We start from the raw sequence: 26,372 nt of genomic DNA, 5'->3' as shown, positions 1-26,372 counted from the left end.
CATTAATAAATAAAAAAATGATTTTAATAAATTAATTTAAATAATATTTTCTAAAACTAGCCGTTTAATATAGTCGTTACTTAATAATATTTTTTTAATAAATTAATTTAAATAATATTTTCTAAAACTAGCCGTTTAATATAGTCGTTACTTAATAATATTTTTTTAATAAATTAATATCATAATTTAAATATTATTGACTTTGATTTTTTTATTTTTTTTATTCTTGTTAGTTATAGTTTTCGATTATTTCCCATTAATAGAATTTTTAATAATATTTGATTTTAATAAAATAATTTAAATATTATTTTTCAAAACTAGACGTTTAATATAGTCATTACTTAATAATATTTGTTAATATCATAATTTAAATATTATTTTTCAAAAATAGTCGTTATTTGAAATTATGGTCTTTACATTGCTCTTTATTTAAGTCATTGTCATGGTCTGTCTCTTCATTTGGCCCTGATGATGAACCGCACTGGTTGGTTCGCGTTGGCCAAAAAATTCTATTATGTGATTTCTACCAAAAAGACTTTTCGTAAAAAATGATATTGTAATACAACTAAAATGATATTACATTTAGTTGAAAAAGTAACATGAAGTGGATCCTCACAAATGGCTTTCATCTTAATTATAGGCACCTCAATGAGATGTCACTCCACGTGGAGGCCATGAACTAATTGGGGAAGAGACCCCTCTTCCAAGTACACTTTCTCGAGATCACCTACCATCCCTGTGAAAACCCTAGCTTAGGAAGAAGGGATAGAGAAGATTGTTAAGAATGACCGAAAGAACCCTCTTTCCAGACCAAAACATTTATCGTTTTATATGGGTTTTATATGGGTAAGGTGTCACTGAACACGACCTTATGCATAAATGGTATGTATCAAAATAAAAGAGTTTATGCATGTAAATGGTGTGTATCAAAACTAAAAGTCACCATAAAAGTAATGGAAGAGTTATTTTCAAAGTTAAAATCAATTCCCAAAGGAAACATGAGAAGAGATAGTTAATTTTATTATTATTTATTTATTTATTTTTTAATTATTTTATTGCTTTTTAAAAAGTGAATGATTAAATTTAAGTAATATTGATAATATTTATATATAATTTTTTTGGAAAATTTTATTAAAATTTTTGCATAATTTTACATGATTATATGATGGCTTTCTTTAGTCATGTACTCATATGCATATACATAGTAGTTCAAATTAGCAATAAATATATTATAATATCAAAACTACTATCTACTACACATATCAAGACCACATTTACACCCAATAAACCAAACTCGTGCCACTTACACCAAATGTGTCACATAAACCATGTAGATTAACATTTATGCTATATAGAGTGTTATACATGTATGGGGAGTATTCAACCTCATCCATGCAACACCAAGTCTACATAAGTTAAAAGGTGACCAATCTTCTTATTGATGATCCACCCATGTGGCCTCAAAACTTTTACAGACACAATCATTAGTCCTTTACAATAAATCAAAAAGTGAATATTGTGCTGGAATTAAATTGGCAAAAAAGATTGGGCATTACATACATTTATTTAACTTGATATTCAAGCTATTAAGAAGTGGAATGAGTATTTAATGGGCAAGGAAACTATTATCCACATTAATTGCTAGTTACTATAATATTTGTGAGACTAGAGTAAGCTTCAACAAACTAGACATTATAAATGGATGGGACTTTTGTAACAATTTCATCTAGTCATCAAATATAAGAAGGTCGGGACTAACAACTAAAATGATAATGTATCCAATTGAGAAAGTAACATGAAATGGGTCCTCGAAAATGTCTTTCATCATAATTATAGGCACCTCAATGAGATGCCACTCCACGTGGAGGCCATGTACTAAGTGGGAAAGAGGCTCTCTTCCAACTACACTTTCTTAAGATTGCCTACCATCCTTGTGAAAACCCTTACTTAAGAAGAAAGGATATAGAAGGTCGTTAAGAATGACTAAAAGAACCCTCTTTCTGAAGCAAAACATTTATCGTTTTACATTAGTAAGTGTCATTGAACAAGAATTGATGCATGTAAATGGTATGTATCAAAATAAAAGGTCATTCATAAAAATAATGCACATTTTCGTCTCGAAGAGTTATTTTGAAATTAAAATTAATTCCCAAGGGGAGAATGTGAAGGGATATTTAAATTTTTTCCCTTTTTCCATTTAAAATATTTTATTGTTTTATAAAAAGTGAATGATTAATTTAAGTAATATTGATCATATAATTATATTTTTGGGGGTGGATTTTATTAAAAAAATTGTGTTTTTTACATGATTATATGATTGTTTTCCTTAATCATGTACTCATATACATGTACATATTGGTTTAAATTAGCAATAAACATAATATTATATCAAAACTACTATCTACTACATATATCAAGACCACATTCACACCCAATATACTACACTTTTACCACTTACATCGCATGTATCACATAGACCATGGAGATTAACATTTATGCTATATAGATTGTTATAAATGTATGGGGACTACTCAACCTCATCCATGCAACACCAAATCAACATAAGTTAAAAGGTGACAAAGTCTTCTTACCGATGCTCCAACTATGTGGCCTCAAAACTTTTACACATACAATCATTAGACCTTTACAATAAGTCAAAAAGCGTTTATTGTGCGGGAACTAAATTAACAAAAAAATAGGGCACTACATATATTTATTTGATTTAATATTCACATTATTAAGAAGTGGAAACACTATTTGATGTGCAAGGAAACCATTATCCACACTAATCAATAGTCATTATAGTATTTGCATGACTAGAGTAAGCTTCAACAAACTAGACATTATAAGTGGATGGGGCTTTTGTAGCAATTTCATCTAGTAATCAAATAGAAGAAGGTCAACACTAACAAGTTTTCAAACATGCTTTCAAGACCACCCATATCAAAAGTTACACCTTTGGGAACTATTATTCACATGGAGCCTTTTACCCACGATGCATGCAAAGAGATATACATAGAAGATTAGGACTTTAAAGAGGTGTTTCAATAGTTACATATCCAAATTTGCAGAGAAGAAGGTGAGGGTAAGCTTGTTTTTCATCTTCAAAATGAGTTGCTCTACAAACTACACAAGCTTCTTATTCATAAAGGTGAATGATTGTAGTTTATTAGAGAGGGTCATCTAGGTTGCAAGACATTTTGGTGTTGGAAGTGTTGACGGTGTTAGACTCGCCAACGTTTAGGGGATCTCCCCGATATGAAGTCCCAATTAGACCTCACTTTGTTTGGTGTAGGAGTCCCATCCGGTATAAAGGCCCGGTTGTCGAATCCTTAAATATTTGCATTGGCTCTAACTGTCAACAAGAGAGAGAGATGCAATGGTGTCTTCGAAAACCAAGAAGGTATGCCTAGTGAGTGTTCAACTGTAAATGTGTCAAAGTTATTCTGCTGCGAAGAGGGGAGAAAAAGTGAGCCTCTAAGAGAGAGGTGATAGTACCACCCAAGAAGAGGCACACATGAATCAGAAAGATCTGTCGAACATCCAGCGGAATAATCCACAAGGGATGTGACGGTCGTTACAACCAACAAATGAGAAAGGTTTGTCTAATATCCCACAGAGTAGTCCATAAGGATGGGACAACAATAACAACCATTACATCACATTCTCAATAAGATAAGTACTAAAGCAACCGAAATAGTTCAACTGTGTTAACACATGTGAAAGCAAACATGAAGTATAAACATTTGCTGAACAATCTTACAAGCATTCATAATCCATGCATGAAGAACATGTTGGCCTTGAAGGCTTGTGTTATTAAGTAAAAGTTCCAAGACACATGTATACAATGAACATTAATAGCTCCATTAGTGGAGCGTTGGAGTCACTCCTTGCTCCCCAAAAGAAATAGCTTATCTCTCTAATGCTTTATGGGAGGATCCAAGGTGAAAAAACCTTTCCTCTTACAATGAGGGAGGATATATAACAATGAGGAGGTGATGCTTCACCTTCCTTGTGATTCTTCATCTACCCTCTGTTAGTTTTTGGTAGCATCAGAAGTGCTCTAGCCTTGAAAATTGATGGAGAAGCTAAGGCACATGAGTTCTAAAGAACCCAGTAACCATTTGGTAAAATTCCACCTGCATTGTATTCTATTAAAACAATTAATATTTTTTATGGAGTTTCTTAAGTCTAAACTTAGGGAAATTAAAATATTAATGGGTATTAACCAAAATATGGGTAAGAATGATCTAGAAGGCGAATCAAGTTATGTTTTAATCTTAGCTATTGATTAGATACTTAACCTCAGTCGTTGAAGACTGAACATGAAAAGTATAAAATGGAGGCTTGGGGTTCATTTGGAAACACACACAAAGAGATTGAGGAAATCGATTTTCTGAGGTGAGAAGTTCTCAGGAGGAAAATTGATCGGGGAGATCTTGCAGCAGAGGGGTAATGAGAAACTAAGAGGAATTTTTGGAGAATACAGAATAGATAGGCAGAGAGGCAACACAGTAGCTGGGAGAGATGATGCATAAAAGTTGCTTGTCACACAGAATCCAGAACCATCGGAACAGTCGAAACTGCTAGGAACTATCGGAACTGTCGGGAGCTGCCAAAGCAGCCGAGAGAGATGACGCAGAGACAGCGCGGTAGTCGAGAGAGCTGACGCAAAAAAATTGTCTATCATGCAGAATCCAGAACTACCGGAACAACCGAAACTGCTGGAACAACCAAGAGAGAGCTGCTAACGCAGAGCCAACACAGAAATTGTCGGGGTTAGCTAGTCTTGTGTTGGATCAACTGTAATTTTGATGGGTGAAGTGAGGTAAAACTCACTCACATTTTCTAACAATATTTTCTCCATAAATTATTGCTTGATGAGCATCCTAGAGTTGTATTCAGAGATTTCTCTTACATAATAATAAACCCTCAGAATTATTGCACTGGTTTTCCCGCATTGGGTTTTTTCATGGACTATCGTGTCCAAAAATAAGTGTGTCCTATGTATCTTGTTATTTTCTCAATTTTCTGTTTCATGAGATCAAATATTTAATTAGTGTAGGTTGCAAAAGTAATTTGCTTCAGTATTCAAAAGAATAACTTGGTTAATGTATATTAAAAATCAAGTAGGTGAAGTATATTCAGATTTGCTACAGTAGGGGTTCCTTCAGAGTGTAGGAATTTTCACATGGTATCAGAGGATTGATTTTGAAACAGGAAGAACAAATCTAGTATTGAGTAATGAGGCCAAAAGTTGCACTTGGCAACGATTTGAATCCCCTTGAAGGGATTGCGCAGTCCTTACCGGGAAGCAGATCTGAGGAAATCTCTCTCTGAGTGAGACGACAAAGAGATACAATTTCCAGTTCATGAATTTGTAGAGGCAGAGGGAGTGATGCAAAGCCTTGAAAAAGAGCTTGGGGCACAGTTTCTGTCGGGGCAAAAATCCGCTAGAAAAGAACGAAGACACAGCGGGGAATTTTCTCCTTAGAGAACTTTCTGCTAGAAAGTTCGAATTCCTCACTTGTTGAGCAATTGAGCAGTGACTAGAGGAGTCAGTTCGACATTTGGGTGAGATGGCATTGCATGGGCTCAGATATTAGGACAGGTTGGAAGGATCCTCCACTTATGTCATATGGAAGACCAGAATCTTAGTTGTTCTGGAGGAATATGATCTCGAGGCCTACGTCAAAAGTGTTGTAGTTGTTCCTACTAACAATGATCAAAGAAAGAAGTACAAGGCCGAGTAGGGGAAGGCAAAGAGGCTCATTCTCGATGGAGTTTGAAATCATGTGGTCTCACACTTGTAGGGCAAGGATACAGCCCGAGAGACATGGGAAGCATTTTCTTGTCTATATGAAGGCTCTTCCAAACAATGGAAGATGTATTTTGAGCAGAAGTTACAACGGACTTTGATGCAGAAAGGAGAAGGGGTGAACCTCTATCTTCAGCGTGTTCAGGACACTAGAGACCAGCTTGTTGCAGTGGGGTCCACTCCTCAGCCAACCGCGATGGTGAGGATAGCCTTGAATGGAGTCTCGAATGAATGGAAATTTTTTGTCCAAAGCATATCGGGCAGAGAAAAACTACCTTCATGGGAGGAGATGTGAGCGGCTCTTCAACAAGAGGAGTTAAGGAGGGACCTAATGAAGGTCAACCTCAATGGCAGCAATGGGAGTGGCACAAATATGAAGGAGGAGGAGGAAAACACAACTCTAGTATCGAAGGGACAGCAGAAGCCGAAGCGAAAAAAGGACATTTCGAAGGTGAAATGTTTCAATTTTGGCGAGATGGGCCACTATGCATCCTAGTGTCCTTTGAAGAAAAAGGATAAGGATGAGAAACATGATCCTAAGGCTGCTTCAACAGAGATTGATGAGGATGAGTTTGCCATGAGTGCCCACGCATCTCCAGGCGAGAGATGGGGCGATATTGAGCTAAAGTCGGGAGGACTACATGTGGGCAGGATCTTTGAGGAGTCCACCTCTTGGATCAATTCCTTGCTACGAGAGACCAAGATTTAGCACTAGCGAGATGGAATTAGTGTCAGATGATGCAATGGAGCGTTTGGAGGACAGATGCAGTAGCTGGGGACTAGAGACTGATCAACGGAGAGCAAGGTTGGCACAATGCAGGAGTTAGCAACAACGTAGAAGATTCAGAGGGTTAGAATCAACAACAGTTAGATTCGAACATTCATTGTATTATGTTGAACGCAGTTAAGTTCATCTAATTTTGGATGTTTTTCAGTTGCCTCTCTCAGCAACTGAGTTGTAGTACAGATGTAGTGTTAGCAGTGGTAGTGCTAACAACATAACAAATGTAGCATTTGAGAGGGAGTTGTAGTATAGATGCAGCAGTTGTAGTGGCAGTGTCATGGGCAACAATACAGTAGCAACAACAACATAGTGTTGGTGGAAGCAACAATGCAGAAAGGAGGTGCTTTAGAAACAGAGCAACATGCAGGTGAAAATTGTTGCTAGAGCACTTTCCTCGCTAAGAGGGAGTGTTAGTTTTTGGTAGCACCAGAAGTGCTCTAGCCTTGAAAATTGGTGAAGAAGCTAAGGCACATGAGTTCTAAAGAACACAGAAATCGTTTGGTCAAATTTCACCCAGATTATATTTTATTAAAATAATTAATATTTTTAATGGAGTTCCTAAGTCTAAACTTAAGGAAACTAAAATATTAATGGGTATTAATCAAAATATGGGTGAGAATGATCTACAAGGTGGATCAAGTCATGTTTTAATCATAGCCATTGATTAGGGACTTAATCTTGGTCGTTGAAGACTCAATAGGAAAAGTATAAAATAGAGGCTTGGGGTTCATTTGGAAACACACATAGAGAGATTGAGGAAATCGATTTTCTGAGGTGAGAAGTTCTCAGGAGGAAAATCGATTGGGGATATCTTGTAGCAAAGGGGAAATGAGAATCCTGGAGAAGGAATTTTTGAAAAATACAGAACATATAGGCAAAGAGAGCTCGCAGAAGGCAACGTAGTAGCCGGGAGAGTTGACGTAGAAAAGCTGCCTGTCACGCATAATCCATAACTACTGAAACTGTGAGGAACTGCCGAGAGAGCTGACACAGAGGTAGCGCAGTAGTCGGGAGAGATGACGTAGAAAAGTTGCATGTCATGCAGAATCCAGAACTACCGAACAATTGAAACTGTCGGGAACTGTCGGAACTACCGGGAGAGATGACGTAGAGGGCAAAGAAGGTGACGCAGAGCTAGCGCAAAAAGAGTCAAGGTTAGCCAGTCTTCTGCTGGATCAACCGAAATTCTACCGGGTGAAGTTGGTAAAACTCACTCAGATTTTCTGCCAATATTTTCTTTGTAAATGATTACTAGATGAGCATCATAGAGTTGTATTCAGATATTTCTCCTACATAATAATAAACCTTCAGAACTGTTGCACTGGTTTTCCCGCATTAGGTTTTTTCGGGGACTATTGTGTCCAAAAATAAGTGTGTCCTATGTATCTTTTTCTTTGCTCTGTTTTCTTTTTCATGAGATCAAATATTTAATTAGTGTAGGTTGCATAAGTAATTTGCTTCAGTATTCAGAAGAATAACTTGGTTAATGTATATTAAAAATCAAGTAGGGGAAGTAGATTCAGATTTGCTGCAGTAGGGGTTCCTTTAGGGTGTAGTAATTTTACACCCTCATCGTTGTTTGACTTCCTATGAATTTTCAACTTTACATGACTCTTTGTATTCCACACGTCCTTTGGACTTTCACTTTACAATACATTTCTGAAACACATGTTACATTATTGGCCACAAGGTGTGGCCTGTGACCACTCATGGCATGACATTGCTGACATGGATTGCTTGATGATGTGGCAATGTCAAGCCACTATTGCTGCTAAGTGTTGAATGTCTTCTTAAGAATGCTTTTTTTTTTCACCTTTGCTACGCTTGGTGATAAGGAATCTTCAATGATCTCAAGTCTTGAATGGCAGTCGCAAATTAGCGTCCCTTCTCTTTTCTTGATTAATCGGCTTGTGTGTTCAGCTACAAGTGTGTGTTTCAGCATGCTTCCCTCCTTCATCTCCTTCTTCATTATCTTGCCATGGCATGAGAGAAAGAGAGGTTGTTCCTTCAGAGAAGCACATAAAGACCTCTAATTTAGTTTTGCTTGTTTACATTTTCCCTTTCTCCTCTTCTACTAATTGGATAAGTGTGGAAACACCAAAACATAAAGAACCAAACATCGACACAAGGTTTCCCAAATAGACACAAGTTCATGGTTTGACCAAAACTCTCCATATGGACGGATCATATTTTTCGTCGGAACTTCATCGGAAAAAAGGCATAACCAACACAAGGAAGACGAACCAAAGGTTTAGCCAAATGTTGAAGTGTCACAAGACTCTTTTAGACTTCAGCCACACACATACTCAGAAGCCAAAACTCGTACAAGCACAACAATTATTCACATAACCAAAATAAAATAAAACAAACAACAAGAAAGATTATGTACATAGTGTAAGGGCACAACCCCTTGTTGTCATTGAAAATATTGTTTCAAGCCTTGGCCATTGGCATGGAGAGAGTCAATCTTCCCATCAAGTGATTGAAGACGATAAGTGTGTTTGCCAAGATTTTCATGCACTATGAATTGTCCAATCCACAGGGATTAAAACATAGTGTGTTTGTCTTTGTCCTCGTGGGCTTTATCCCACTTTAAGACTAAGCCACCCGCACTGAATTTGTTCTTCCCTGCAGACTTCTTGTCAAACCACCTCTTGATATGGTTCTAATGAAGTGAAAAAAATTTATTTTTCTTTTGGCCTTTCTTCATGTAGCTTGTGGAGGGTGTCCATCCTACATTGCAATAATAAACATGGCTTGCCTTGGGATTCTTGGGAAAGTTGGAGAGAAGGCAAGTAGATGTTGGGCAGGATGATGGCTTCCTTTCCATATACCAGGAAGTAAGGGAAGGTGTTCAAAGAGGGATTTGGCATGACTCAGACAACCCATAAAGCATTATTAAAGTGGAGTGCCAGTTTCGTTGCTCGGAGAATATGGCCTTTATGATGATACATACGAGGTTCTTATTTGTGGATTCAACAAGACCATTCCCCTGGGCATAATAATTAGTTGAACTTGACAAGTTTTTCATTCACTTAAATTCTATCTCTCCATAAATAAAATTTACGATGGAGCTACATGAGCATTCCTTTTTTAGACGTTCTAATCATCAAAAAAGAGGATGGCTCTTTGGGCCATAAGGTTTTCAAGAAGTCAACCCACACAGAAAATTACCTCCATGCTGATTCCCACCACCACCCAGCCCAGAAGTTTGGTGTTCTAAACACTCTTGCCATGAGAGCCCTTCGAATTTCTGACTCAGAGCATCTGAACGAAGAAAAGAAGCATTTAGTTTTAACTTTTAAGAGTATAGGCTACAAAGAGCAAGAAATTAAAAAAGCCATAGAGAAAGCTGAAAGAAAGTTGTTATCTCATGAGCCCAAGGCTCAAGACCAACCTCAATATGGTAAGGTTTTTCTTCCTTATATCCATGGAGTTACAGACAAAATCGCTAAAATCCTAAGAAAGAAAAACATTATCACGCATTTCTCAGCACCTGGTACTATCAGGCAAGGTTTGAAGTCTGTAAAAGATGATATTGACAATCATCAGCTTAAAGGAGTCTATAAAATAGATTGTTCTTGTGGAAAAAGCTACATTGGTGAAACAGGTCGCTCCCTCCAGACAAGGCTCAAGGAACATGGCGCTGATATTAGGAATGGAAGATCTCGTACTTCAGCCCTGGCAGAACACTCCTCAAAGACTAAGCACCATATCTGCCTAGAAAGCGCATCAATTATTGCAAGGGAAGAGCAGCATCAGAGACGAAAGATCAGAGAAGCACTTGAAATTATCAAGCATCCTCATAATCTGAACAGAGACAATGGTATGGAGATTAGCGGGAGCTGGCTTCCCTTGATCAGGGAAATCAAAATCGCCAACACATCCCCAGGTAAAGCATTCAATAGGTAAGTTATCCCTCTCCTTTTCTATTTTTATTAGTCAGTACCTTTTTATTAATATCAAAGTTGAAGAATTAGCATTAAAATACTATAATATATTGATTTCTATATAGCTATTAATTAATATATTAATTAATTATAATATTAATTATTTATAATTGTTAATATGATTTGGTTTAATATATTAGTTTAATTTATATAGAAATTAATATAGATTTCCCTAATATTTTTTAGAAATAACCTTTTTAATATAAAAATTAGCATTATAATGCTATAATATAATAATTTCGATATAACTATTAATTAATATATTAATTATTATATTAATCAATTATAAATATTTATTATTTATAATTGTTAATATGAAGTAGTTTAATATATTAATTTAATTTATATAGAAATTATTATATTTTAGTTCAATAAACTAATTTTAGTATTAGTTCAATTCCCTAATTTAATCTTTAGGTTATGAATTAATATATTAACTCTTCAATAAAAATTTTAATATAAAAATAAAAGTAATTTATTAAAATAAAATAAAATAAAATTATTATTCCAAGCCGACAGTATGTTGTTCCCTAAAATAGTATCCTCATTATTATTTATTCCCTAAGAAGCTCTTCTTTTATCATCATTCTAAAATCTTGATGATGGATCCCATTTGGGATTTGAAACGTTGGTATAAAAATGTTCATACTGTGGATTCTCTGGTCACTGATTCAAAAAAAAATAGTTGAATGTTTAAATACAATCCCATTTTGCAATGCAAAATCGTAAAGTCTTAACGATGAAAAGTATAATGCATCATCGAAAACAAGTGAAATAGGAATGCCAAACTTGGAAATGATGTTATGTTGAAGGAAATTAATGAGATCCTGATCATTCACCTGTTTGAGCGGAACTGCTTCTGTTGACCGCATGAATTTTTTTTTGGCTGTGAGAATATAGTGATGTTGTTTTGATGAATGCAGAAAGATTTATCCAATAATATCCAAGCCCCACTATTGAAAAGGTTCTTCCAGTACAATGGGGCAGTTGACTTCTTATTTTTGTCGCCACACCTCTGACAGACCTAACACTTGTGGGCGTAAGCATGAGCATCCTTGAATAATGTAGTCTAGTAAAAGTAGGCCCACATGACTATATGTGTTGTTTTGTTACCAAAGAAATGTCTCCCAGTTGGTCCGTTGTGGATATCACACAATACTTCTCTAAATCACGTGCTTCCAAACACTTGAGCATTACTGCATTATGGCGCTTTCTGAAAAGCACCTCATGCACCAACTGGTAAGATAATGCTTTGAGTCTAGGTGCCCTCTTTTTATGTCCGGATAGATGGGAGGGAACGGTGTGATGCTTAAGGTATTGGTGCACATTTGTGCACCAAGAGTTCATTACAGTAGTGGGGGAAGCTCACCCAACATTGTACATTTCGATTTCTTGCTCCCATCTTGAGAGATCTTCTTCTTCCTTTGCGTCCACTGCTTCTGCTGCTAGTCGACATAAATCGTGGCCCTTTATTGTGTGAGCTAGTTTGAACTCTAAGCCATATTCGTGTAAACCAATCATCGAGTTCGCTCTTCTCTCACTCAGATCTTGTTGAACAAACAATTATTTGACTGTTGGGTGGGGAACAAAGATAATACAATGATTTTTCAAGAGATAGGGTTGAAAGTGCTTCACCACCTTGTATACTGCATAAGCCTACTTGTCAATGGTGGGATAATTGAGTTCAGGTCCTTGAAGACTAGCGCTCATAAAATATATAAGTTTCTCATTATTTTGATCATCCTTTTGCATGAGCACAACAACAAGAGAAGTGTCAGAAGCAAAGGTGTAGAGAAAAAAATCTCTGCTGAAATCTGGGTTGTATAATGCAAGTGCTTTTGCAATAGCTTGCTTGATATGGGAAAACACGTTCTTTTCCTTCTTATCCCATTTGTAGATTGCATCCTTCTTCACCATCTCCTGTATTGGGTTGAGAATCTGAGTATAGTCGGAGATGAACTTATGGAGGAAGTTAATTTTCCCTAGAAAGGACTACATAGCTTTTTTGTTCACTGGGAAGGGAATCTGCATAATTTCTTTGACCCTCTCTAAGTCTACTTTGATCCCACTCTTAGCAATGATGTGGCCCAAGATATTACCCTCGAACACTGCAAAAATACTCTTTTTGGGATTGAGAGATATCTCGTATTTGCGACATCACTCAAAAAAATTCTTCAAGTGGCGTATGTGATCATATCTCTGCTTGGAAAACACTGTAAATCATCAAGATATACCACTATACTTTGTCCAATCAATCCTCGGAATTTGATGTCCATGGCACGCTGGTATGTAGCACCAACATTAATCAACCCAAATGACATTCGCTTAAATGTGAACGTGCCCCACTTTGTGCAGAAAGTCGTTTTAAGTCTATCAGGATCTAAGACTAGAACCTAGTTGTATCTTGAATATCCATGCAATAAAGAACATTTTTTACCACGATATTGTTTGCAATTTCTATTCCATAGAAGACACGAGGTAGTTATCTTTGTCTGAGGTGCGGTTTAGATTTCGGAAATCAACACATAAGAGGAATTACTCAGACTTCTTTCTTACCAAGACCAAGTTTGATACCCAGGTAGAATGTCACACTTTGCATATGATCCGAGCATCCAATGACACTCTTAAATCCTTTTGAATGATAAGTAATCATTTAGTGATCTTGCATGGCTTGGTGATAAGGAATCTTCAATGATCTCAAGTATTGAATGGTGATCGCAAACTAGTTTCCCTTCACTTTTCTTGATTGATTGACTTGTGTGTTCAGCTACAAGTGTGTCTTTCAGCATGCTTCCCTCCTTCATCTCCTTCTTCATCATCTTTCCCTGGAATGATAGAGTACCTACCATTTTAATTCACTCATGATGAGACAACATCACTCTGAAAACCACCTAGTCTAAGATAGTTCATTTTGATCCACTAAATGAGTCAGAACCAGGTGACAGGACTGGAAAGAGGGCTCAATGGCTGCGCATATATGCAATTCAAGCGACCAGGGGTGAGGCTTGAGCCTTGAGACTACGCAATGCACAGTTCAGGCTGGTCTAAGGCAAAAAATTGTGCAGTTTTGAGAGCAATGAGAGAGGCTGAGGGGATGGGCACTAAGAGGACATACTGCGTAGTTCCGGGAGACAAGGGAGGTTGGGATGTTATGCAACTACGCAGTTCAGAGGTTTAGGGAATGAGCTTAAGGTTTGTGATTTTGCAATGTGTAGTGAAGGCCAAGTTAGGAGGAAGGATTGCGCAATTCTAAAAGTCAAGGTTGGAGCTTGGGCACAGATACTATGTAGTGCAAAAATCCTAGGAGGCAAGAACTCCGCATTGCGTAGTGCCAAGGGGTAAGGTCACAACTAGAGGACTGAGACTGCGCAATGCACATCTCAAGGAGGTCGGGTGAAGCTAGGCTGCTTGGTCAGGAAGTTTTTTCGAGAATGGCTAAGTGTGGGATCGACGAGACAAATGTGAACAATGATAATTCTTCGACTATGATCACACACTTAGAATACTTTAACGACTCAATAACATATATCACCCATAAAACATGAACAATACATTTCCCTCCATGCAACAACTTTATGATAAGTTCTGACAAGTGCGACACTAAAAAGGATACACTTTGCAATGACTGTGACGACACTTATGCCATAGTGTTCAAAACTTTGGAAATGAGCGTGACAGATGATTACATGGTTAGAACAACTCATTTGCACAAAGATGACTTCTTTAAACCACCAGAAAAAGGTTTATGTAAATGGTGCGACAACGAACATGTGAAAAGACAACATTTTACCTGACTTGCAGAAGGGCGCAAAATACTTTAAGAAAGCAAATGAAATGAGTTTCAAAGTTTGCGATGGCGATAAACGAGACCAAGGAAGGCTCCAAAATTGGGTGTAGGCCAAAGTTTTGGAAGGTGTTGTAGGAACTACAACAGGAATTCAATTTGCAACTTACAAAAGTATGTGTATTAGCCTGTAATTCAAGAATATCTAACTTAGTATATTACATGATGTGTACTTTATTGTACTAGCAACCCTAGTAATAGAAAGCAAGGTGTATACCATCCCTTACCTACACCCCCTCAACCTTGGGGTAACATCTCCATGCATTTGTAGGTGGTTTGCCAACAACTAAGAAGGGACATGATTATTTATTCATGATAGTTGACAGGTTCAACGAGATGGCCATTCTTAAACCTTGTAAAATTACCATCAAATGACAATAAACAACAAACATGTTCTTTGGAAAAGTGTAGAATAGGGATAAATTAAAGATCAATTTTATCATATAAATTAAAATAATGTTTCATGTTCATAACCATTATATTTTAGAGCTTCATATTTAACTTTAATTAATAATCATATAAAAGCTTAATATTTACAATATATTTTTTCTAAGCTATCTATCTATCTATTTATGATCAACGTTATGTATAGGATATTAAAAATTTATATTACGAAACTATAGCGCATGCACACACACACACACACACACATAACCAGCATAGATCCATCTTAACTTCGGATCCATCAAGCGTCGATAGGAATCAAATATTTCAAGGTGCAAACCTTTCACAAGTTTTGCACTCAAAAGGAGGTTTGCATTTCGACATATTTTATCCCTCTCGACGCTTGTTTGACAACGGGGAGAAGTTAGCAAAGACATCACAAGAGAAGCATTGAAAAAAAAGAATAGGTAGATCCATTTACAAGTACAAGAGGCATTGCAGAATTCATAAGGCTCAACGTGATTAACAAAGAACTAAGAAAACATTTAAGGTGGGAGATATAATTTGGTTGCAAATTAGCAAAGAAATGTTATAGGGTCTTGATAAGAAGTTCAACACTCTAAAATATGGTCTTTTTGAAGAATTGAAGAAGGTTGGTGATAATTCCCATAGACTTAGTATAGCCCCATATATGTGCATTTACTTAATAGTGGATGTAGAAAATATGAAACTCTATTATCCTTCCAAGTTGGATAAAGAAATTAAGAAGTAGGTCATAACTATTGGTGAGCCCTGGTATTGCACCAAGAGTGTTGCAACTCCCAGAGGCTCCTCAACTCTATTTATCAACCCGAGGTTCATACAAAGTTCAAGGTGGCAGTGCTATATACACAGTAGATGGAATTCTACTCATGCCACCCTCAACTAGGTAATTTGATCATTAGGGCTCCAAGACCATTCTTTTACTGAATTTAGGGGAAATTAACTAATGAAAGTGCAAATCAAAAGCTAGCTCTAATGTAGAAAAAGTAAATGCTTTTCAAATCTAACTTGTGGATGCTACCAACTTGTACATGCTACTAAATGAATTCATGAAAGAACGCAAGAGCTACGCTACCTACAGAAAGGAAGCTACACTAATTACAATCAACCATCTAGCTATCAAATTCACTATTAAACAAGAAATTATGCTACCAACTAATTCACACTTGCATATAAAGTAATGTTCTACTTGTACCAAATATGTGATAAAGAAACTAATGCTATTATTTCCTGTAGTGAAAGAAAAAGGATGGTCGGAATGGCCTAGTTGCTACCTTTGATCATGGAGTCCAAGTTGGGGGGGTCAACTTACTTCTAACCTAAGTCAAACTTGCATTATAGGTCAAAACAAGGGAAAAGCGGGTTGCTACAGGCATGCTATAGGAAGCTACTACAGGATCCTGCATTGCTACAGGAAGGATGCCGAGAGGGTTTGGAAGGTAAGAACGATGAGATCAAGGGATGGCAAGGTGGATGGAGATTGTGGTGGATGGATGGAAGGTGACCAACACCCCTAGCCAAGCTCAACACTTCAAGAAGCCCAGTTTTGGACCAAGAGGGCTGCTCACAATGGCCTAAAAGAGAGAGCCCAAGAACAATGTTTGGTACTTATCAAAAGAGAGTGCATAATTCCTAGATGGAGATGGTGAAAAGGCCCCTTGCCTGTAGGTCCAAGAGTCCTACAACATCACATGCACATGCTCTCTTATGATTCACAAAATATCATAACCAATGGTGGAAAAGATGAGCTGAATTTAGAAACTATCTAACTTATGCCAAAAACTATGATCTATGCAATGAATCAACTTTTAAGCTACAACAATTATATGCAAACAAGATAACTAATGTAGACATCTTCCAATAAATCATCAACATAGTGTTTTTGGGCTGTGATTGTAGATTCCTCTAGTTAGGCTCCCATGAGATAGATGAGATAGAGGCAACAGTCGCAGGATTTTTGAGGATTTGTATTCTAATAAAATGCAACAATTAACAAACATTCTAAGCTAAAAAGGAATATTGATACACAAGAGGGACCTAAGCTGTTGGGGTTGGGCCCAAAGCCGAGAGCCTCGACCCTCAGAAACTAACTCAACGATGGATCAATAAGAAAATTCTCATTATCATTACAAAAATGTCAAATACATCACATAACAAGTCAAAAATAACAGTAACAAGTGCATGAACTCAATAGCTTCTTAGTTGAAAACAAAGTTCAAATCCTAATGAGCTCTTTGGCATGTTTATTTGTACAAAAGGGTAGCTACCAACAGATCCCTATAAAATAGGGATGTTTGTCTCCCAAAACTTGAGAAAGGTGGATCTATATATTCCTTAAACTACATTGGCTTGGTTGCCAATGACCTCATCCTGCTGGACTGCCAATGACTTCGAGTTGATGAGAGATAAAGTGGTGATCTTGGCTGATTGAAGGAGTTAAGGAGGTGAACGACCTCCTAGAATCTCTCCCTATTGTTTACTCTGAGCTCCTTCATTGAAATTATCTCAAAATTGCTCCAATTCTTGCATTTAAACCATATTAGGCCACGTGACATAGTAACACATATTTCACCCCTCACACTAAGCATAATATAACAAAAATTGTAAATAAATGTGAGAAATATATGATTTTAAAGTTGGAGGATGACATTTTGATCCTTCTGATATACTTATTGATGATCCTCATCATCACCCCCCTATTGAAGTTGTTGCTCATCCTCTAAGCAACTCAGTCATCTATGTCCATGTCTTTCATGGCCCTGGTGACCTCTCAGACATCCCAAGGCTCCTCAGATGGTGTGCCTTCTTGAGGATAGACGTCTGCATTATTTCTATTTATGTCCACTTCTTCCTCTCCTCTTCTTCATTTCTTCCTTCCTTCAGGCCTAGTAGCAAGGGTGGAGTGATCTTGAGTTCAATCCAGTTGATTTTTAATCTTTGCATGAGTCTTTTGTACTAGGGTGTCCTTTCCAATGCATTCCTCAACCTTTCAGGAGAGTGATACTTCATGATCTGGAGACTGTGGGGTAAGACATTCCATCTTATTTAGCAGGCTTGTTGGCTTTCTATCCCTAACAACTTGAGTGTGTCTTCAAATTCGAGATGGCCTGCTCTTGGATGATAAGGTATTTGGGTGCTAGATCAACATCATTGGAGATGATGCTATGATTTCTAATGACAACCATTGGGCTTATCTACTCTACCCTGATATATAGTGGTTCTTTTTCTTCCTTTTCCATTACTTTCTTTACCTCCTCAACTCTGTCCTCCTCATGAGTCATCCAAGATGCTAGGGACATCAATTGCATGTCCCCCAACTTTGCATTGGGATCCCAAATATTCATATTAGTCAAGGTGAGGTTATGCATGTAGAACTCAACCAATTTTTCTTTGTCTTCTATGCTACTTTGGTCACATAATTCAATGAATTGTTTGTAGTCTTGAAATGGCATGGATCCATGTTGTGCTAGGGTCTTGATTTGGAATTGCATCCACTGCTCTTTGAGAAAGAGTGCATAAGACTTGGATGGTTGTCTGCACTGTAATGCCTCCATGGAGAGGCTTGCCATTGTGGCTAGTTGGGTTTCCTTCTCCTGCAACTTCTCCCTCAACCATCTGTTTTCTTCTTGTAGTTGTTCCCTCATTGTGGACTCTTTCTCTCTTAGCTCACTTAATTCTTTGCCCATTTCAAGGACCTTTTCTTCCATGAGGCCCACATCTTCCACCTTTTTAGACTTAGCAATTTGCATCCATCTGTGGGTTCTTCCTCTTTCTGCTTCTAGTTCAAAGAAAAGTGGAATTGCAATTTTTGGGGAATAACTCTCCCTCCTTCAATGAATTTATAATAGGAGCTCAAACTAGGTTGTGGACTAGGCTCCTAGAGCTCTGGGAAGTCCTTCTCAAATGTTTTTGGGGAATCTACCCCCTCTTGTAGCTATTGTGTTACCTTCTTCCCCTCTTATTTCTCATTCTTCCCTTCCTGTAGCACCCTCTATTCTCCTTGAAACACACTTTGTTTTTCCTGTAGCATGCTTTTTTTTTTCCTGTATTGTGCTCTGTTCTTCTTGTAGCTTCCCCTTTCCTTTTTGTTGGAGGGTGGTAGATGTATTGGGTTGTTTAAAGGAGATTGATATAGTGGTGGGCCTCCTTACATATGTTATAGGAGTCTTTGATATGTTTTTTGGAGAGGTGACCTCTTCAACTTTTATTTCAGTGGGCCCCACCTCCTCTTTCTTACTTGGGGACTCTTCAATTGTGATAGGGGCCTTTGTGGGAGTTTGAGGCCTTCCTTGCTTGATCATAGTGCTTTTCCCAGTCTTAAAGTAGAGGGGAGATTGACTTTGCCTCTTCTTTTTGGGTTTGATTAGGGTGCTCAAGGTAGCTAAGGTGGCAGCTACCTCTTTTTCATTGGGTCCTGGAGACAAACTTGTTTTCTCTAGGGATACCCCTGCTTCTCTAGATTCAATAGTTTTTTCCAGGCTTGGCTTTTCCTATTGCTCCCCCTCTTCCTCTTCAACTTGCTTTTTTTCTACCTATGCCTTTGGTTCTTCCCATTTCCTCTCTGCATCTGTCTCTCTTTCCTCTTCTGCCTCTACCCCCTCTTCTTCTTCTTCCTTCCCCTCTCTTCCTCCAACACTAGAGGTTGGGGTCTCACCTGGTGTGAGGGTCTGTGTGTCAATGAAGGTCTCTCTATCCATATCAATGAATTTGGACCAAAGGACAAGGATCCTTAGTTTGTTCAAGGCATCCACCACTATCAGTTTAATGAGGCCATGGTGGCCTAGGTGTTGGTGTTTTCCCTCTCTCACTTTTTGACTCATGTCCCTGATGGACTGTAGGAGGAAGTATGGTACACTGAGTCTTTGAGCCAAGGGAAATTATGCTTGAAACCTTAGTTCATGGAGTAATCTAAAATGGTAAGCATAGACCACACCCAACCTTCCTTCATAGGAAATGTATTTTAGGATATGGTAGGCCACCCCATCCCAAGGATAGGTTAGGCTTACCCTTCTAACTCCATTCTTGTCTTCGATAGGTTTTTAAATTCACAATGAGGAAGTTCTTTTTAGTAGTGGCACTGGTGGTTTTATCTTCTCTGCCCCATTTGATCCCTAGGGGTAGGGTTGTCACCCTGCTAATTAGCTCAGGACTGATTAAAATAGCTAATCCCCTCACCATAGTGGTGGCATTGGCTTATGTATGAGAGTTTAGGGCCATGGAAAATTCATATGCAATGTCATCATCATATCCCTTCAACAATTCAAAGAATCCTAGCCACTGATGTCTTCTAAAAATGTCTAACACAGGAGGGTGGAGATGGATTCTTTTAGTGTCTGAGGGCTCCCTTCTATTAAATCCTCCCCCCATCTCTTTTCTATGTTTTCAACTAAGTGAAGGAGATATGCTTCTTGCAATAGCTCTAATGTGTAATTTAGTGGTAATAGAGAGGTGAAATATCTGGTTGATGATAATTGCCTATATCTCCTCTAATTTACAGCCAAAAAAGTTCTTTCATTTCATGGTTTGACTGATATTTCGTGTAGAATTTAGAGTGCACCAGCATACAAGTCATGGAAAAATTAAGGAGAGGGTGCACTTACTTTTTACCACATGGCATGGGATAAAGATAATAAATTGGAGAGCAGTTCGATCCTTGGCAAATTTTCTTCACCCTTTTAGCCTTCTTGTAGCAGTCTTTTGAGCTTCTTGTAGCATTTGCAGGCTTCCCGTAGCTTCCTCCTGTATAAATGGCAAAGCAGGGTTCGACTCTCCTCAATGGCACCTCGAGCTCATCCTCACCTTAATTATTTTTTAAATGAGCATAGGTGCAAGAGAATTCGAGCCCCAATACATAATATGACATTTTTGGATTAGGCTTGGAGCGTTGTGATGACTTGGCAGATACATGAGGTTTTTTTGGATCGTTGCCCCACTTGGAGTAATCATTCCCTCATCCCTTGTAATTAACATCCACTCTCTGTGATCCTAACTTGACTAATGTGACACCTCCATGTTGCATGAGTGCTCACAATCACCTTTTGTTTACTGACTAAAGGTGGCCAAGTTAATTGCCCACCTCCAGCGTATTAAAATATCTCCTCTCGACATTTGTACTTTTTTCGTTATTTACACATAGTGAGGAGATAAGAGTTTGCCATACATGTGCCTACCTCGTGATCGAATGATGTAAAAACGTGCATGCTGGAGCTGGACCTCTGTATTTTCATCAAGGGAGTTGACTTGTTGGGTTCTTTTCTTTCCTATGTAGATCTTCTTTGCTCTTTTTGGTATTTCACTGTTGTTGTTGCTATGTGTGTAGGTACCTTGCTGATGTCCAAGTTGTTGTTGCTGGTGGAGAATCCTGCTGAGAGTGGAATGACTACTGAATAGTGCCTCATGAGTTGGTATCACCCCCCTATTGATGAAAAAAATAAGATTATGGCTTTTTGTGATGTTTGCACACGCTGCTATAGGAGGAGGTTCTCTTCATATAGTAGTCCTTTTCTTCTCTCCTAGGGTCTTCAAATTGCATGTGGGTGATGAGAAAGGATGTAAAGGGTTTGGATGATGATGCTAGGACTCTGGGGGAGTGGTGTAAATTTTTGAAAATGGAGAGGATGTGCTTTGTGTGTTTCTCAAGAAATTTTTACAAGGTAAGACTTAGTGGAGGGATTTGAATGATAAATATCAAATTTTCTATGAACTGGGATGGATGAATGAAGTATAGATGGTGGACCATGGTTGGAGAACCTTACTTATCCTTGGAAAGGTCATGCTTGGTGGTCCTTTCATTCGAATTTCCCTCCTGTAGCTTTTCGGAGCCATCTTGTAGCACTACAGGAACTTCCTGTAGCAATCCAGAGAGGGGGTGAAATTTGAATTTTGAACTAATGGGATGATGGGGAGTGGTGAGCACATGAGTTTTTATGGTGGATATGGAGTGGATGGAGGGAGGAGTGGATATAATCTTGAGGATGTTGTCCCTATAGCTATGGAATCTGCCACTGTCTTCAAACTTGCAAAATGACAAAAAAAGAAGAAAGGTATGTTGTGGATCCATTTCTTAGGTTTTTTCTTTGTTTTTGTTTTCTTTTTTCTTTTTTTTTTTAGATGCACGAGTTGCCTAAGGAGAGGTTTTCAACCTGTATTCCTACCCTGGGTGCCTCAAGAGAGGTTTTCACCGTGGGACATTTATTTTTCTTCTTTTTCTTTACTCGTGGGCTGCCTCAGAGAGGTTTTCAACCCAAGAGTTGGCTCAGATGCATCATAAAGGTTTTCATCCAAGCATTTTATTATTTTTTTTCAAGTTAGTATCTAGAAATGTTATGGACTGGAAGTTATGACACTTCCAATCACAATGACCTTTATGCTGATGGTGCTAATGAATTCTTCCTTAGACATAGGTTTTCTGTATACCTTCAACCTGTAGCCATTGACAAGCAAGGGAATCCCTTCTTCATCAATGGTCCTGATTTGAATAGCTCCATTGTCATGACATTTCTCTATCAGGTATGGGCCTAACCATCTTGTCATCAAATTTCCTTTGAAATCATTGAACCTAGAGTCATATGATAAGGCCCAATCCCCTTCCTGAAAAACTTTGTCCTTGATATGCCATTCATGCCAGGCCTTCCTCTGCAATTGTATAACTTCAGTGTGTAGGAGGGTCTGAATTCTAAATTCATCCAAGCCATTCAAATGGAGCAGCCTCTCCTGTTGTGCTTTGGTGACATCTAAGTCCAATTGGGTTTCCATTCTCAAAGTATTATAATCAAACTCAATAGAGAGCAAAACTTTCTTTCCATAAACCAGATCATATCGAGTAAAACTAGTAGTTATTTTCCAAGCTGTGTTATAGGCCCAAGTGGCCTCCACTAATCTATCAGCCTAATCCCTCCTACTGCTGCTCACAATGTTGGTGAGGTTGCTCTCAAATGCCATATTTATAACCTCTACTTGTACATTTTCCTAATGATGATAGGTAGTAGATTTTATGTGTTTGATATGATGCGGCCTTAACAGATTCTCGATCAGATGTGATGTGAATTGAGCTCCCTGATCGGTGACTATCTCTTTGGGGTACCCAAATTTGTAAAACACATTCTCCCTTAAGAACACAATCACTTTCTCCTCTGTTGTTGCCTTGATAGCCTTTGTCTCAACCCACTTTGTCAATTAATCAGTGCACACAATGATGTACTTTTTCTGCCCTGATGGTGGATCAATTGGCTCATTGAAATCCATGCCCCACTTGTCAAATGGCTCTAAGGCCACCTGGGGTTGTAGGGACATTTCATCCATGGGTGTGAGTTCCCCATCCTCTGGCATTGATCACAACTACTGGTATACCTTCTTTCATGTTGGTGGAGAGTGGGCAATAATAGCCAGCTTGTAGAGCTTTGAAATTTGTTCTCTTGGCAGTAAAATGACCTCCACATGGCCCATCATGACAAGCTAAGAGGATGTCAAAGAATTCATTTTCCTTGACACATCTCCTTAATATTTGATCTGGTCCTAGTTTGAAGAAATTGCCCCCGATCCATGTGAAATGGGATCTCTTCGTTACAATTCTACCCTTCTCCCTAGATGACAGATTTGGAGGATATCTTGCAGCAACTAGGTAGTTGACTATGTCAACAGACCATGGAGAGGGCACTGAGATAGCAAATAAGTGCTCATCTGGAAGCTAATCATCGACCACCCCTTCATCACTTGCAGGCAAAGCAAGTCTAGATAGAAAATCTACAACTACATTTTATTTTCCTGGCTTGTCAATGATAGTTAAATCAAACTGTTATAACAACAGCAATGATCTAATGATTCGAGCATTCACATTAGGATTATTCATCAATTATTTGATAGTTTCAAGGTCAGTATGCACAAAAGTTTGGTATCCAGTGATGTAGTGTCCGAATTTTTTCAAGGAGTGTACAACAGCTAAGAGTTATTTCTCAGTTAGAGTGTAAATTAATTAACCTTAGACATATTTTTACTAATGAAGTAGATGGCATAAGGTAACTTACCATCTATTTGTCCTAAGGAATCCCCCACAACTTTGGCAGATGCATCAACATGGATACGGAAATGCAGAGCCCAATTTGGGCCCCTAAGTATGGGTGTAGTTGTTAATTTCTCTTTCAAGATCTCAAGGGCCCCTTGGCAGCTATCTGTCCAGCAGAATTTTGAGTCCTTGGACAGCAATCCAAATAATGGTGAGGCCACTTTGCTAAAGCCCTTGATAAACCTCCTATAGTGTCCAGCTAAGCCCAAGAAAATCCTAACATCCCTCTAATTTTGAGGAGTAGGGCCATTTTTAAGATGGCAATTTTGTTTGGGTCCACTTGTATTCCCTCCTGAGATATCGAATGGCCAAGGACAATCCTTGCATTCATTAAGAATTCACACTTCTCAAGACTAAGTGAGAGTTTCACTTCAATTGACTTCTTCAGGACTTTCCCAAGGCTAGAGAGAGCCTCTAGGAAGTCACACCCATAGGGAGTGAAATCATCCATGTAGATCTATATAGAGTTATGGACCAGCTCAACAAAGATGCTCAGAACTTCCCTTTGAAAAGTGGCAAGGGAATTACATAAACCAAAAGGAAGGACCCTATAAGCAAAAGTACCCCAAGGACATGTGAATATACTTTTGTCTTGGTCCTCAGGGTTGATCTAAATATGATTGTAACCATTGAATCCATCAAGGAAAGAGAAGAATTTCTTCCCTGCAAAACCATCTAAAACTTAATCAATGAAAGGTAAAGGGAAATGGTCTTTCTTGGTGGCTTTGTTTAGTTCTTTGTAATACACACAGATCCTCCACTTCCCATTCTTCTTTGGGACCAAAACTAGAGGGGACACCCACTTACTATCTGAGATGGGGTGTATGAACCCTGTATCCAACAACTTTTGCAACTCTTACTTTACTATGTCCTTGAGGGTTGGGTTCATTCTCCTCTGAGGTTGGTGCACAGTTTTTCTTCCGTCCTTGATGTAAATGTGATGAGTACAAACTTAAAGATGCACCCCATTCATTTCTTTATAGTTCCAAGCAAAAGCATCTAATTGTTCTCTTAGCATTTTGCACAATTTTTCTTCTTGGTTGGCTGAGAGAGAGGGGTTAATCTTCAAGGTTCTAGATGTACCAAATTCTACAACTTTGACATGTGTAAGACTTGGGTCAACTAAGCATAACTCAGTACAAGGATTACCTCAGATTCCTTCACAAGCTCAGCAAGAGGCATGGTGTTGGGGGGTTGGTTCTAGAGGATCTAGTCAATGAGGCCATCTTCATCAAGTCACCACCCTCTTATAACAACATCTAGGGTACAGATTGTATGGGATGTTGTATGATACACTTCATCTTCCTCCTCCTCCTCTAACCATAGGGGTAAGTCATGCTCAATGGATGGCTGAGCAGGAGGGTACAATACCAAATGTTTGGACAAATTCCCATTCTTAATGGTCATGTTCTTGGCTCTGCAACTAATGTAAGAATCAGCAGTGGCTAAGCATGGACTTCCCAAGATAAGAGGATAACCATTGAATTTGGTTTTTGGTTGGAGAACCAAGAAGTTAGTAGGACACTCCCAGTAGTCAATAGAGACCATTACATCCTCAACAACTCCCTCAGGATCCACTGTGGATTTATATGCAAGTTGCAACATTGTAGTGGTCTTTCTCAAGGATCTTTGGAGGTTTAATTTTAGCATGGTTTCTTTAGTCATCACATTGATGGTAGCCCCAAGATCAATTAGGGTATGATGGACAATGATGCCATCAAAGTGCACACCTACCACTGGACTTCTAGGGTCTATATATTTTTGACAAATCACTCTCCCCAGCATCAAACCAGATAATTAACCAATGACATTGATGGTGGGTGTGTCTCATTTTCTCCTCCTAGGGTATTTGAAACATTTCTCTTTGATAAGCTTATTGTAGATGGGAACATCTTTAATAGCTTGGAGGAGGGGCATTTTAACACACAAATTCTTCAATTCTCCTAGAAGTTCAGTCTCTTTTGGGGTGTACTGGTTAGAATGGATCAATCTCTCAGGAAAATGAGGTGGATGTGCTTAAGAGTTACTCTCTTCCTTTTCCTCTTCAAGCTCCTCAGGTGGAGATGGAGGTTGGTTGAGTTGAGACCTCCACCCTTGTGATGGGTTATTCCATTGAGGACGTGGATAAGCATATGGTTGAAATGGTTGATTGACGGGTTTTGGAGGATATTGAGGTGCATAAGGCTAAGAAGGAGGTGTGGACCATGATGGATAAGTGGAAGAGTACCAAGGTGGCAAGGGTGCATTCTGGTTAGGATGGTAATAAGAGTAGGATGCACCTTGCATGTCCTACTGGTATGGTTGAGGTCCTTGAGGCCTCCTTTGATTGATAAAATAGAGTTTCTCAGCCCCACCTTCTACCCATTGGTATACAACTTTTGATCCAAGCAAAGAGGGACATTTATCCGTGGCATGGTTTTCCTCACCGACCGAGCAGACCTCTTGACATTTAATGGACATTCATTTCTGGGTGCCTTATAGTGAAATTA

The sequence above is a fragment of the Pinus tabuliformis genome, chromosome X (genome assembly GCF_031772625.1).
Source record: "Pinus tabuliformis cultivar Carrire ecotype Pingquan chromosome X, CPIR1, whole genome shotgun sequence".
NCBI classification, from domain to species: domain Eukaryota; kingdom Viridiplantae; phylum Streptophyta; class Pinopsida; order Pinales; family Pinaceae; genus Pinus; species Pinus tabuliformis.
This window is presented reverse-complemented; position numbering follows the sequence as displayed.